General features: G+C 35.9%; 1 long non-coding RNA gene across 1 annotated transcript; it reads left to right on the top strand.

Moving 5' to 3' along the window:
• The first annotated feature begins 7380 nt into the window (after positions 1-7380).
• Positions 7381-8612, top strand: LOC132143201 (uncharacterized). Its single transcript, XR_009434218.1, has 3 exons — positions 7381-7426; positions 7504-7573; positions 8145-8612. It is a non-coding gene; the product is annotated as an uncharacterized LOC132143201 (long non-coding RNA).
• Positions 8613-15320: the final 6708 nt, after the last annotated feature.

The raw sequence follows: 15320 nt of genomic DNA, 5'->3' as shown, positions 1-15320 counted from the left end.
AATGGGTGAATGTGAGGCAAATTGTAAAGCGCTTTGGATGGCCATGTGGAAAAAGCCATATAAATGCAGAAAGCGCTATATAAATGCAGTCCATTTACCATTTACACCAGTTTCCCTGTAGCGTTAATAAACCGGACATCTCACAGTCACAGAAAATGTCTTCTGCGTTGAAAAATGAACTGCACGGACAATAATGATAATAAGTATTTAAATGGCAGTGCATTGAATTACAGCTCAAATGATGCTGTTTTTAAGGAGAGGGTTGCTGTTACTTTATGAAGCTTATGATTTTCACCTGCTGAACTGTAAAACAGGTGAAAAAAAATCCCAGATTTACATTGAAGGAGGGACCCAAGTCATATCTAGAGACCAAAAGATCACAGAGAGTGTAAATATCCACCTAGAAACCAATATGAACACCCTGGAAAAACACTTAAGACTGAATTGCCAGCTTTTGCGTGAACAAACACCATGTTCTTCAGAATCGCTTCATGTTTCAAAAGAAGAACAGAAAGAAGTTTTCTAAAAAATTCAGGGGTGAAGACGTCAAAACATTAAAATGCAGTTCATACACCTCGTTTATGGTGAGCGTGTATGAGCGTGTATGTGATGAATAACATCAAACATGACATTAAAAGATGAACGTTCGTGTTTGAATCTGAGCCAAACTCTTTCGTCACACCACAAGCATATTGTAGATTATTCAGAGTCTGCGTGTGTGTATAAAGAGAACCTGTGTGTGTGTTCTGGGGTGGAACAGACAAAATCAGAAACAACTTATTAACTACAAGTTCAGCTGAAGAAGAGGGTTGTGTTTAGAGTTCTGCACTTGAGTTTTGGACGTGCAGACTAGAAATCAATGCAAGCAGCTCATAAAGCACGCTCATAAAAGATAAACAGAAGCTGTGCTTGAGATTGTTGCCAGTGATAAACACACAACAGAAGATGATTTACAGCGTGTGTTTGCTTTCCTCTGTGCATGCAGCCAAGATGATGAGGGAGAAATAAGGAACGAAACAAGGCATGAAATAAAATAAAGGTTATATAAGCTATATAGTGTGGTACAATAATCAACACAGATAGATAGACAGACAGACAGACAGACAGACAGACAGACAGACAGACAGACAGACAGACAGACAGATAGATAGATAGATAGATAGATAGATAGATAGACAGATAGATAGTCACCACAGTATTGGCAAAATCTGATCCATGCAAGAATCTCAAAGATCCAGTTGAAAGAGTTTGAATGTGTTTCTTCATAAACTGTAGTGTGGCACATAGAGGCCTGTGGATTGTTCCTACAGTAAGGCTGTTTATTAACTGTACAAGGGAAGAACAGAGAGAAATTATGAGAAGAAAGAGGAAAAGAGTCTAAGAGATCTAATTGAATAGAGAGTAATTCTCCTGGTCAAGTGTTCTTTTGTGCTTCTCTTTGTGTGGGATTAACATTGCTCTCTGTTGACCTGACTGAACCGCAATTACAACAACCTTTACACACACACACACACACACTAAAAAACCAAACCCTGAACATGCAGAGCTTTAAAACGCTCACATTTTTTTAAACGACTTGGATGACTATATATCTTTTACAAGTACTAACTATGTACATTAAATACAATTAAATAAACTATAAAGCACTTATTCTTTTGTTAGTAAACTGAAAACGTAGTGACAAACAGCAGCATTGAAATATTGTTCTGGAAAAATAATGCATAAAATGCCATACAGTCACTTCTTTTCTCTGAAATTCATTTAAAGGAACTGTCAAGTGAACCAATTCACTTAAACGAACTGGCCTCCTTAATGTTTCTTTCGAGAGGGGAAAAAAAGAGAGGAATTGCTTTGATCAAAAGTATTTGGCTGTAAAGTGGTGAGTGCAATGCAAAGTGAAGCTAGTGTCTAGTCACACTACACTGCAACTCATTAAAAGCAAGCTTGTTATTGGAAAAGTTACACCTGGAAAAAAAATGTAGTAAAGCATGTAGCACAGCCATTTTAGATACTCTCACCTCAATGTTTTATTTACTCTGAATCAAATCCTCACACCTAAACTTTTAATCTATTTTTCTGTCTTGAAAGCTCTGATTCTTCTTTCTGATCTAACCTAGTTCACTTTGTCCACTGCAGGAATCAAGCTTTCTGTTCTTCACAAGGCCACTCTGAACACAAGATGTGATTAATGACCTAATGCTAAAATGGGCTTTTAATGAAAGATATGTGGAGACAGCAGCAGCCTTCACTCTGAAAACAGATTCAGAAAACTGCTGTTTATCCATCATCTTAATGGCCTGTCCTGCTCCTCTTATGAAAACATTTCAAATGCAAGTGTTGACACCTGCCTCCTATAACCCCGAATAGATCAGATTTTCTCAAATCATCTGTCTGGTCAGCTAAAAACCCCAGCTGAGGTCTGGTTCACTCAAGCATGCAGGTGACAAACAACGGTTGTGAAATTTGACATTTTATTACAACTCTTGCATGCATCAAACCTGCGTCTGCTGAGCGCCTATGTTCAGCTCGAAGTCAAGATGTGTGCATCACACTCTTTAAAATACTGCTTCTAAAAAGGGGTTTTCACAGAGATGACATATAGAGGATCCATTTTTGATTTCCCAAATACAATTTCCATGAACGATTCTTAAAAGAATAATTAATTTTCTTAGTGTTAAAAATTTCTCTCTACACAGTCTACACTCTTAAAAATAAAGGTTCTTTAGATTTTTAAAATCTCCACACTATGAAAAGCATGGTTCATCTAAGAAAGGTTCTTTGGGGAACCGAAACTGGTTCTTCTATGGAATCACTGGGAAAAACCCCTTTCGGAACTTTTATTGTTAAGAGTGTAAAGAACCACTATAAACGTCTGTGGAAAGGTTCTGTTACAAGTTCTTCATGGAACCATAGATGTCAATAAAGAACCTTTATTTCTAAGAGTTTTGCTATCAGAAATTGATGTCAGACTCGGTGCAACAAGAGCAGTTTAGTTATTCAGCAATGTTTATTCCAGTTTTAAGCTCTCATAAAATCTGTTTTTGTTCTCTAAAATCTTCTCAAAAACTCACTAGAAAAAAATGTGATTGTATGATTCTGTCTATTTTCTGAAAATCATCTACAAACTTTCGAAGCGAAATACAAATTCAAACCAAAATACCCACCAACATAAAACAAATGAATTCTATGGGACGCACCTGAACATTAATTCAGCAGTGCGAATGGCTCAAAAACATTCCAGAGCAACCGATGCAGATAACATCTTCACAAAAGCCTCTTTAACGCTCTACTGTTGTCATAAGGAGGGATTTTGTGAACGTTTGAGGCAATAAAACCAAAAGTATGATACTTTGGTTCTGTGGTTTGCATCAAACACTAAAGGAAAATATCCAACCATCACTTAGAAACTTAGTTATGCATTTTGAATCAGAAATTCGAATGTGTATTGTGTGGTATTGTACTGGTGTGATTATTGACACTTTGCATTAGCGGCTCTCGTCTCTGTATTTGAATAACCCACATAACAACTAAAAGGGGCTCTTATCAGGTGACAACTTTAAAATGTGGAGTATTCAAACACCCTTTAAGTACACTGTACACTGAAGGAAAGGTAAACAACAGTGAAAGAATGAAGCTTTTGTCACAGATGTTGACCTGCCTGTCCTAAATATTAGTCTTGGTGTGACCAGCGTACAGTGCTGATGTGATTAAAGGTCACAGCATGTATATAAGAACGACCAGCAAACCAGTGTCAAATCACCAGCAAGCATCTTCCCAACAGAACCTCTGGTAAGCAGTTGTGCTTTTCATATTTGAACATTTGATATTTAATAAAACCATTATTTATTTACTCTAACAGGCACTTGGTGTCTTCAAGTAGCACTTAATGACATTTTCGTTTGTTTTGAGTAGTGGTGGTTTATAACATGTAGGCTACTTTATGTAGAGCACTTTTTGAATCGTAGAGCTCTAATGTGTCAGTTGGAGCTCATTTTAAAGTGTTTTTCTCCACAAAGTGACTTAGTTTAATTTGAGGCTGAAACAGAGGAAAGCGTCTCCCCTTGTGTGTCTCTGACAAGGGCTGACAGTGAAGCAGTTGTCAAGCTTCTTTCTCTCTTTATAAATGTGTCTCACGTCTGCTGGGCTGTTATCAGCACATAAACATCTGCCCACTTACACTACTTGAGCTCAGCATGGCTCTCCTTTTATCTCCTCTCAAATACACACCAAGGACAACAGTGGCCATTTCTGGACATAATTTGGCAGAGAACAAAAATGAGAGTAGGAATAAACAAAACATTTACATTCACTTGTCTTTGTTCATTTAAAAAAAATAAAATTTGTATTTATCCATTTTTCATGTGATTTTATCATTTACCATGAGACAGTTTTGCCGAGTCTGACATTGTGAGAAAAAATTTCACGAATTGTTGGTCTCATGATAATGTGTATCACTAGCATTAATTTTATTTATTTTTTGTATATTGCATTCTATTTGTACACAGAAACTAACTTTTGTTATGCACACGTTTGACATGCATATAATACGAAGTTTTGCGTGCATATTACATGCACTTTTTCTGGATATGCATTTTGGCATACTTTGGCATACTTTGGCATACTAGAAAATTTCACCATTCATGAGATCGCGTTAAACAGATGATAATGATCCATTAATCACCCATTGAAGTTATCATCATCTGCTTTAAATGCTCGAGCACACAATTACAACAAAACTGTACCATTATAGTTATAGTTCTTGCTTGGAGTTGGTCTTTATGTTATAAAATGGAGCTTGTTTCTTTCCATTTTTGTTGTTGTTGTTAAATAGGCTAATAGCTCTTTGGTAATTAGTTAGCATTATAAAAAGTCTGTGCGGGCTGTCAGGTGGAAATGAACATCGTTTGAAAGGGACTTGATAAAGAGGAAATTAATTTAACAACGCTCACTTTCTGTGGATTTCTTTGTTCTGTGTAGGCTATCATTTGATCCACAGCGTTCTCTCTGTGAAGATGTTGGCGGCGTTGCTTCTGGTTTTGCTGGTGTTCAGTGTGACTGAGGGACGGATCATGAGTAAATGTGAGCTGAAGGAGCAGCTGGAAGCATCTCAGATTCAGGTGATTAGATCCATTGGAGACCAAATGACCAAGGACAAACACATCGCTAGATGTGAGTACATTTTTTCTGCTCTAAAAATGACAAAAATCACAACACAATCTCATGGAAATTGGAAATAATTTCACATTTTGGCGAATAGGTGTCTAAATCATATGAATTTCAACAATCACATTTGTAGCTACATTTTCGTAAACCCCATTGAAAATTAGGTTTAGGGTTTTATTTCAGTTCCCAGAATGTTCTGTTAAAAATTAGGATAACATTCTCTAAAAACATTCTAAAAATGTTTATTGATAACATTGTTACAACATTATCCTCTAACACTCTAATAAAGCTTCCCATCACACTAGATGTGGACTGACATTGTTCAGGTAAAATTTTGATTGAAAGTGAAAACCCAACCTTTGTTTGATGTCAAGCTCCAGAGTAAATAACTTCAAAATCAGCATTAACAGCTTCCATTTTATTTCTGACATGCATTTACAAAAAGTCTTATTGAGATTAACAGAGGTTTAGATGTAGATGGTTTATTAAAAATAATAGTTTGGTTTGACGTCACCATTATGATGATCAGTAGTTAGGCAGCTTGACTCAAACTTTTCAATGCTAGTTTTTATTTGGTTGCTGTAACTATATTTATTACGGCAAAAACAGTGAGAAAAAAAATGTTTAGCTGTTGGCTACTTGCTGATGTTAAAACTATCCTCTTGTAGTGATCTGATTAACTGATCTCATCTAGAGTCAAATCTATACTCTTAATTTTGTATTGCATAAGTTCAACAGCATAAGATCCAGCAGTGTTTTAATCAGATAATCTGTATTTCTGTCTGTAATTTTTAAATCACATTGCTCACAAATCACTTTTAAATGCTAAATAATTAGACACACACAGACATCAAGAATCAGTGTATGAATATCAACAATGGGGACATGCTTCATGCTGCAATGCATTCTCTGAGCCATGGATGAGTTTTGTATGAGGCACCCAGAATACATTGCAGCATGCCACCATTCATTGTTGAGATTCATATACTGATTTTTGATGTCTGTATGAAAATTCTTCTTTTTTTTTTAGTTCTTGAAATAATCTGATTAAAATTCTGCTGGGTCTGAGCCTGTAGAACCATCGAGTTGCCATAAAAAAAGTACAACTAATACCATAGATTAGATTGCAGAAAATCAGACTGCTACGTGATGATTTTTTTAAACATCATCAGGCAGCCAGTATCATCTTATCATGAATTATCTTGCTGTTTTTGCCATAATAAACATAGCTACAGCAAGAAAAGCATTAAAACCACACGTGTAAAATTTCCCAATTAATTCCAAACACTGATCACCATAACGGTGACATCGAACCAAACTATTACTTTTAAACAGACATCAACATCTAAACCTCTGTTAATCTCAATAAGACCTTTTGTGAATATATGACAGAAATAAAGTCAATCTGGTTTATAATAATTGAAGTTGGAAATACTGTTTTTGGAGTTAATTATTGATGTTGGCAAAGGTTGAGTTTTTACATTCAACCAAATTTAATTTGAAATCTGTGCAACATTTGAGTCCACACACAATGTTCAATGGGAAGCTTCCTGATTAAATCTTAATTAGAATGTTAGAGGATAATGTTCTAACGATGTCATCAATAAACATTTTAGAATGTTTTTAGAGAATGTTATCCTAATTTTTAGCAGAACATTCTGGGAACTAAAATAAAACTTGCCACTGAAAACATTCCCAGAACATGTAATGTTCTTGGTACTTTCTTAGAACAATAACATTCCTAGCTGGGGGACCTTCATGTTTTCGTTAAATTTTCGAATTCGGGATTAAAATGACTAAAATAGTCATAACATATTTTTGTCAAATTTACGTCATTATTCACTAAAAATTCAACCCTCTGCTGTAGCTCTCAAATCCTATTCATATTTTACGTCACCAAACATCAGAAAGTTATTCATTTGGTTTCTTTTAGTTGTTTGTAATTTGGAAAACACTTCCGGCTTCAACACCAGCCTCGTCACCAGCATCCAGATCAACCAAGATGAGATTAGACCTGCATTACAAATTCCCCCCAAACCAAAGGAGGAAAAAAACCCAGCAAAAGAAGAAGATGATGAGAAACTAGAAGAGGAACACTTAATCCCTGTTAAACCACAAAGTCCTCCCAAGGGAAGACATGCAAGATCTCTCCCCGAGGGCAAGAACGTTGAGATGCTAGAAGCAAAGGAGCCTCTCTGGACATGGATCATCCGGACATCCGGATCGAGCCCATCGCTGAACCTTTGTGGTCTTGAGTGCAGCGGTGAGTGGAGGTCAAACACATCATGATATATTCAAGCTATTTTTTTATGTCATCATGTCTTTATTATGTCTTGAAAGCTCTCGTTGATGATGACATCTCTGATGACATCGCTTGCTTGAAGATTTTGGCGGGAAGCAGCAACAAGTTGTAAGTTCATTCATGCAAGGGTTCAAATGCACATATGTGACCCAGGACCACAAAACCAGTCTTAAGTCATTTTTTCTAAATTCAGATATATACATCATCTTAATAAATAAGCTTTCCATTTATGTTTGGTTTGTTATGATCCGACAATATTCGGCCAAGATACAATTATTTGAATATCTGGAATCTGAGGGTGCAAAAAAAATGAAAATACTGAGAAAATCACCTTTGAAGTTGTTCAAATGAATTTTTGGCAATACATATTATTAACCAAAAAAATTTGTTTTGATATATTTACAGTAGGAAGTTTACAAAATATCTTAATGGAACATGATCTTTACATTATAGCCTAATGATTTTTGGCATAAAAAAGGAGAATCAATCATTTTGACCCATACAATGTTTTTTTGGCTATTGCTACAAATATACCCCAGCGACTTAAGACTGGTTTTGTGGTCCAGGGTCACATATGATCTCAAACATCTTGTTTATAGCAGTGGCTTGAGTCCCAAGAAGTTATTGTGACGGATCTCTAGCTCTGAGCTCCTAGTAAATGTGCAATTATGTGCTTCAGGTTGGCAATGCTGCAGGTGAAAGAGTGTCGCTCTGTCCTTCCTTCCAAATACTTCGCTGAGTGCTCCTAGAACATCCAGGCAGATGAAGCTTCTCCATCTGAAGGCTGAAACATCTTCAACACTCAACGGTGGAGCCGTTTTTCAATCATAAGGAGACTCAACACTTACGTTTTTGCACATTTAAAAACCCCATGATCTCCAAACTGGACCTTTTGTTAATGTATATCAGCTTTGACATCATTTATATGCTAATGTACTCCTAAACCCTGAGAAAAGGAACTTTTATGCATTTGAAACCTTCAACTTCCTGAATTAAGAATGTTTTTGTCCAATAAAAAACTTTATAGAATAAAAATATTCATTTTAAAGCATATATAAAAGGCTTGCTTATGGCAAGAAATAGCTTTTAGAAAATCATGATTCATGCCTGTGTCATAAACTCAAAGCAAAGAAACAAGAATTTCGTTGGTCTTAATGTCTTTATCTTCTCAAGGTTATAATTTTCTATAGATGAGTTTAATCTTGAGGTACAATTGCAATCTCAGTGCAATCCTTCCACTATATGGTTTATTCTAGATAGTTTTTTTAATTTCATATCAAGCTCTTTGAGCTTAATCAAATCAGTTTCTTTGTACCCACCTGCCCTAATAATCAGAAGTCTTTGGGTTAAGAGTTTTTTTTTTTTTTTTTTTTGCAAAAATTCATTAAACGATCATGTGACACTGAAGACTAAAGGATTTGTTTATTTTTTTATTTTTCTTATTTATAATAATATTTCACAATATTTATGTTTTGATCAAGTAAATACTGGCTTGGTAAGCAAAAGAGATTTTTTTTCTAAAAAAATTTAAACATCTTAACAAGCCCACACTTTTCCAAACTTTACAGTAATACTCTAATACCATAATATTACAGATGTGCACAACTGTTGGTCTTCACCATGTTAACTGTCACTTTAAAATGCAACAGTGTGATGGTTCCCATGAAAACTGTGCTAAAATCGTCAAATGGTAGTGAGCTCATTACGATGATGTTGGGGCTCCAGATAAAGAAGTGTTCTGTAGTTATTTTGGGATGTTTTTAAAATCCACAGTGAAGGCTGTAAACCATCAACATCGCTCATATTTAAAAGTATACAACTATTTTTAGTTACAGTAAATCAAAAACACTGTCAAAACAAACCTCAGGACTCAAGTTGTTGTTTTTTTAAGCTCGGATATTGGCACTTCTTTGTTTTTTTTAACAAAACCAGATTTTTTTGTGTGTGAAAGACTGCAAGCAAAAACACAGAGTTTGTCATCCGTGCGTGACACAGATCAATAACTCTCAGAAACAGATCTGCGATGACAGAATCTTCCGCTTTGACATCATCTATTGAGATAGACTTCAATCTTTTCCTACACAATACCTTCAATCCATTTTATTCCCCAGAAGCCTCGAGGGCTCTTCACAGGGCCGTAATGACCCCCCAATTTTCTCTGTGGTTTTCAAGTGGCCCGTGGACGGCCTGAAGCTGACCGCTTGTTCCCGGGTCACTCCACAAAGGTACTGGGCCGTAATGAGAAGGAAGCCTAGACCTGAAAAACCTTTAAACCATGAGGAATAAAATGAAAAGCAGTCGACTGAGAAATACTAAATTGCACAGGTTCTTTCAGATGAGAGCAGAATCCACTTTATAAATCAGTGGTGTATTTCATATGTTTTCATATTACCTTTTTTGCCTTTTTTAATAAAGTATTTCAACCTTAGTTAATATTTCACACAAGTAGTTTGGGAAATAACCAATGCCTCCAGAATGAAATGCGATATCCTGAATTTAATTTTGTTTTTGTGTTCATGTGTTTGCACCCACTTTTGGGCTCCATTGGTTATAATTTATTTTCATGCTAAAATGACACTGAGTTTGCTTTACACTTACAGATGCAGCTCCTAAACCAAATTAATTTAGAAAAAAATTGAGAAACTTTATGTGGCTGGAAGAGTGCCAGGTATTCACAGAGACACAAGCTTAAAAGGTTTGACATTTAAGAAATGGTGGGTGTGGGCTGTCATCATCACACCCCTGCCGGCTAAACAAACCGCTCCACAATAAATACTCAGTAAAAAACTGAAAACGAACAACATGTTGTGAAAAGAAACACCCTTGAAGCATGTACACTACAAAAACCAAACAAAGGTTGGGTAAAATTACATAAATGCTAATGCTGTGCGGATTTGTGTTTTAATCACTTCTCATGAAAAGGTTATGAATAAATATGCAATAAATAATACTTTTCTACCTGAGACCCAAAGCAAAAGGACAGACACTTAGGGACTTATTTTCCCCATAAAAAAATATGAAACTATTGGATTTTTGTCCTATAACAAGGTTGAACTATTGAGATTACTTTTATATTTAGTAATTTAGAAGCACTTATATCCAAAGCAATTATGCATTAATGATATCAAGTACTTTTTTCAAGAAGTTAGAAAATTTTTCACTGCCCATGTGTACATGCATGAATAATTTCCTTCATTCTGATTTCTCTGTTATTCTGCATTTAGCTGAATTTACCAATTAGACCACATTGCTGTCTCGTCAGGCCTCTCATTACATTACATTACAAAAAACATTATTTTTGCACATTCGTGCATGACATTTTAATCGGTAACACTTCATCTGCTAAAGGAGAGGGTCTCAATCACACATCTCCCACCCAGAGTGTGTTACACACAATAAAATCATCATTCAATGTGTGATGAGACCCATTATCATCCACCGTATGATTGAAATGAAAAGAGATTGACTTAACAACAGTTGCTCAAAGACATTAATGCTGATGGCTTCCTTTAGCTCATTGAACACTGAGTCTTAACACTTTATAATTTAAGGTGAGAAACAATGAAAGTCCCTCTGTGAACCTTCACAAGTAATTACAGTGATGTTTTATTATAGTTGTGTTTCTTCTCATTACACTAGCCATGTTGCATTATAACGGATAAAGGTTAGTGTGTTTTTACATTCTAATGCTTAGTGATATATACAGTTTGAAATCTGTAAAATTTCAGTTGCATAAATGTATCTCATGATGCCTGAAACACTACCATTGCATTTCACGGTAAACTAGCTTTAAAAAATTAAAATAAATAAATGTATGTCCAAAATAAAAATGTCCAGTGTGTGATTGTTCTCTCATCCAATATCTAATTTGGTGTCTTCATTAAGTCTAATAAAGAAACAAAATAACTACAGGGCTTTCAATCTGCCATACCATCAGTCCACAGGGAAAACATCCAAGGAGACAGTGAATAAATGTGATAAACACTGGACGTGTGAGTAAAAATTGGACGAGCAAAGATTGTTGGGATAATTCATCCAAAAATGAACATTTGATGTTTATCTGTTTACCTGTAGGTGACTTTGTTTCTTCAGTAGAACACAAACAAAGATTTTTAACTCTAGTTTCGTGTCTTAAGACCTCAATGCATTGTCACAAGCCGCAGGGTTTAATTTGGTTTTGTGGAGCCCTTTGACTGCCATTATAAGACTGATAGTTTGTGTTCTACTGAAGAAACAAAGTCACCTACATCTTGAATGCCCTGGGGGTTAGCAGATAATCATCACATTTTCATTTTTGGGTGAACTATCCCTTTAAACATGTTAAATGTGTGCATTTATGTGTGTCTCCTCTGTTTCAGTGTATTACAGAATAAAATAGAAGCCAAATTAGGAGCCAAAATCACTGACAAACACACACAGCATACAGAAAGTCATTAAAGGAACACAAACTGTGCTCACATCAGAGCAGAAAACGAGACTCAATATGAGACTCAAAATGGGAAATGATTGTAGAAGGCATGAAAAAAGTGCATAGACAAAAAGGCAAACTTCTAAGACGGGGGTAAATTGGGTCAGAGACTATTTTTGAATGCCAATCTATTTTCCCACAAGAACTGAAGAAAACTACAGAGGAATGGCTCAACAAAAGGATGTAATTCAATCAGACTTGAATCCACTTGAACATCTGTGGAATGATCAGAAAACTGCTGGCCACCTGTTGCAGCAAATTCACATTCTGAAGAATAATTTCACGGTATCCATGTACACGGTTCATTCATACATATCAAAGAAGACTCAAGGCTTTAAACACTGCCAGAGGACTATGAGTGGGTGCTTTTGTAAATGAAATATGATTCACTGTGGTAAAATGTTCTTGAATAATCAGAAAATTCTGAAATATAATGAAAAATAGTCAAATGTAGGGTAAATATAACTGACAATTTCAGTCTAATTTTAACAGATTTAACCTTCGGTTGGATTGTGAACCCGTCCAAATGTAATGCAAAGCTAGAAACTGTTAGTGACGACTGATTCAGAGCATTAAAACTGACAGCAAACCACCAACAACTGACATCCATTTTGCATGTGAAAATGTTAACCAATCTTACCATCAGTGCTCAAGGGGGCAATAAAATATCGGTAACACTTTATTTTGATAGTCCACTTTAGACATTCTACTAACAGTAAGTAACTTTGCGACTATGTGTCGCTTAGTATCTTCTAACACTTTATTTTGATGGGTCCACAACATGCAACATGCTGACTATGAGAAACTTTGCAAGTAGGCCTATATGTCAACTTGTTCTACTAACCCTAAACCTAACTTAACAGTCTACTCTGAGAGTTAGTAGACATGCACTTAGTTGTAAATTAATGAGACTTAGTTGACAAGTAGTTGCAAAGATACTTAGAATGTCTAAAGTGGATTATCAAAATAAAGTGTGACCAAAATATCTGTGCCAGATGGGTTATTGATGTAGCATCTGTAAACATGCAGAAAATAACATTGCAAAGACTTTTTTCAAACTGTTGCTTACTGGGGGGTTGAATACTTTTGCAACAAAATGCACTGAAGGCACTCACTGCGTAAACATTTACCCACCATACAATATTTACCAGAAAATGTCAATGTGATTAAAGCGGGACTGCAGTCACGGCTGCAGTTATTGTGACTGGAGGGATCCAATGACTCGGGCTGCTCTGGCTTTATCAGATATGCACAGATAATTTGGAGTATCCCTTCATCATAATGGAGAGATTTTAAAAAGTGAAGAGGTTCTGAATAAACACCCTCCTGTCTGTGGTCTGAATGCGGGAAGCGCTGAAGAAATAACATCTTAATTAGACCGAAACCTGAGGATGCTGAGCTCATAATGAAGAGGATGAGAGACAAAACCGTGGCACAGACAAACACTCACCAGTGTTAAACAGGACTTATCAAGATTAAGACTGCAGGTGCAGACAGAGATAGAGTCGTAAGGAATAACTAGAGCGTGTTTTTATAGAGTGCACTCTGTCCTTTATGACCGTATCTCTGAAATATGATCAAACTTCATCCAAACCAACACACTCACTTATCCTTAAAAATCCTGGAAAATTATATCTTGCTCTTTTCAAACAAGTGTAATATACTATATCACAATATGACTGTTCACATAACAACAGTAGTGTTTGCAGGGGTGCGGTTCTTTAATAGAGGGCAACAGTAGGGTTCCGGAATTAAAAATTACATTCATTTTCTCCATAGGGAAATGGATTTGTAACAATAACTCATGAGGCTTTAAAGACAGACCTACTGTGGGCTCAGAGGTTGTTGATCAATGGTAGCCTATATAATTTTGATAAAGCCATCAGTTTGCATTATTTCAACTTATGTTGTAAGTAATTGTTTAGCGGCGGAATCCCTGGTGAAAAACTACATTACCCATGATGCTATACAGAAAATTCCACCAATCAGAGAGTAGGAATGGTAGTCATACACTTTAAATATTAAAGTATATGCATGTATATGCATGCATATTTTGAAATAAATGTAAATTATATTGCTTCTATATATACAATCAATTGCTTTAAATGAATAGTTTTATATTTCATACTCATAGATCGATTACAAAACTATACAGGTATTCAAGGGCAGGCTCTAAGATGGTTTAGATCCTACCTGTCCGATTGCTACCATTTTGTTTATTTAAATGGGGAGTCATCTCATTTATCATCAGTAAAATATGGAGTGCCACAAGGATCCGTCCTAGAACCTCTGCTATTTCAATATACATGTTGCCCCTTGGTAATATTATTAGAAAATACGGGATTAGTTTCCACTATTATGCTGATGATACTCAGCTATATATCTCAACGAGACCAAACTTCTTAATTATCTAAGCTAACAGAGTGTGTAAAAGATTGGATGACCTATAATTTTCTCTTATTAAATTCGGATAAGACAGGGATATTACTTATTGAACCAAAAAACAGTACACAGAATCTAGTTGACTACAGTTTGCAACTAGACAGATGTATTGTAATTTTCTCTACAGTCAAAAATCTGGGTGTTATATTAGACAGCAACTTGTCTTTTGAAAACCATATTTCCCAAGTTATAAAAACTGCATTCTTCCATCTTAATAACATTGCCAAGCTACGAAACATGTTACCTGTTTCTGATGCAGAAAAGCTAGTTCATGTATTCATGACCTCTAGACTGGACTATTGTAATGCACTTCTAGGTGGTTGTCAATAATGGAAAAGACTTCCTGATAATGTTTGGGGTTCAGACACACTCTCTCTATTTAAATCTAGATTAAGGGTGCTTTCACACTAGCACTTTTGGCGCACACCCAGGTTCGATTGATGTCAGAGTTCGGTTCGTTTGGATGATGTGAACGCTGTCTTCCATACTCGGATGCGAGTCCGCTTAAAAACGGTGGTCTGGTGTACGCTTCATGTGAACTCTGGTACGGTTCACCGCTTATGTGAATGCAATCGTACCAAATCATGGAAGTGAACCGCTTTTAATGACAAAGTATTTGATGAAAATGTGTGTTTGTGTGTGTGTTTCACTAACTTTCCTGATGAGCGTGACTGACGCACTGCAAGCAGAGAGCTGTACATCTCATTTATGTTCACCTTCAACATTCGAATAATGCATCTTATAGTTTGTGACTGCAGTTGTATCTGATCAAATGCACATTATTATTCTTTAGCTTGGGTTAAACTAATTAATTTTACTTGGTTGGAATAGCAGCAATGCTAATTATGTCTCTATTTGTTACATCCCGTGGTAACTAGGATTTACACAAGCTCCAGTCTGGATCCAGAACACCTGAGAAGAGATGATGTTGACCCTCAGAGGACC

This window comes from Carassius carassius, chromosome 7 (assembly GCF_963082965.1).
Source record: "Carassius carassius chromosome 7, fCarCar2.1, whole genome shotgun sequence".
NCBI classification, from domain to species: domain Eukaryota; kingdom Metazoa; phylum Chordata; class Actinopteri; order Cypriniformes; family Cyprinidae; genus Carassius; species Carassius carassius.
Note: the sequence above shows the minus strand (reverse complement) of the source record. Positions and strands in the feature narration are given on the sequence as shown.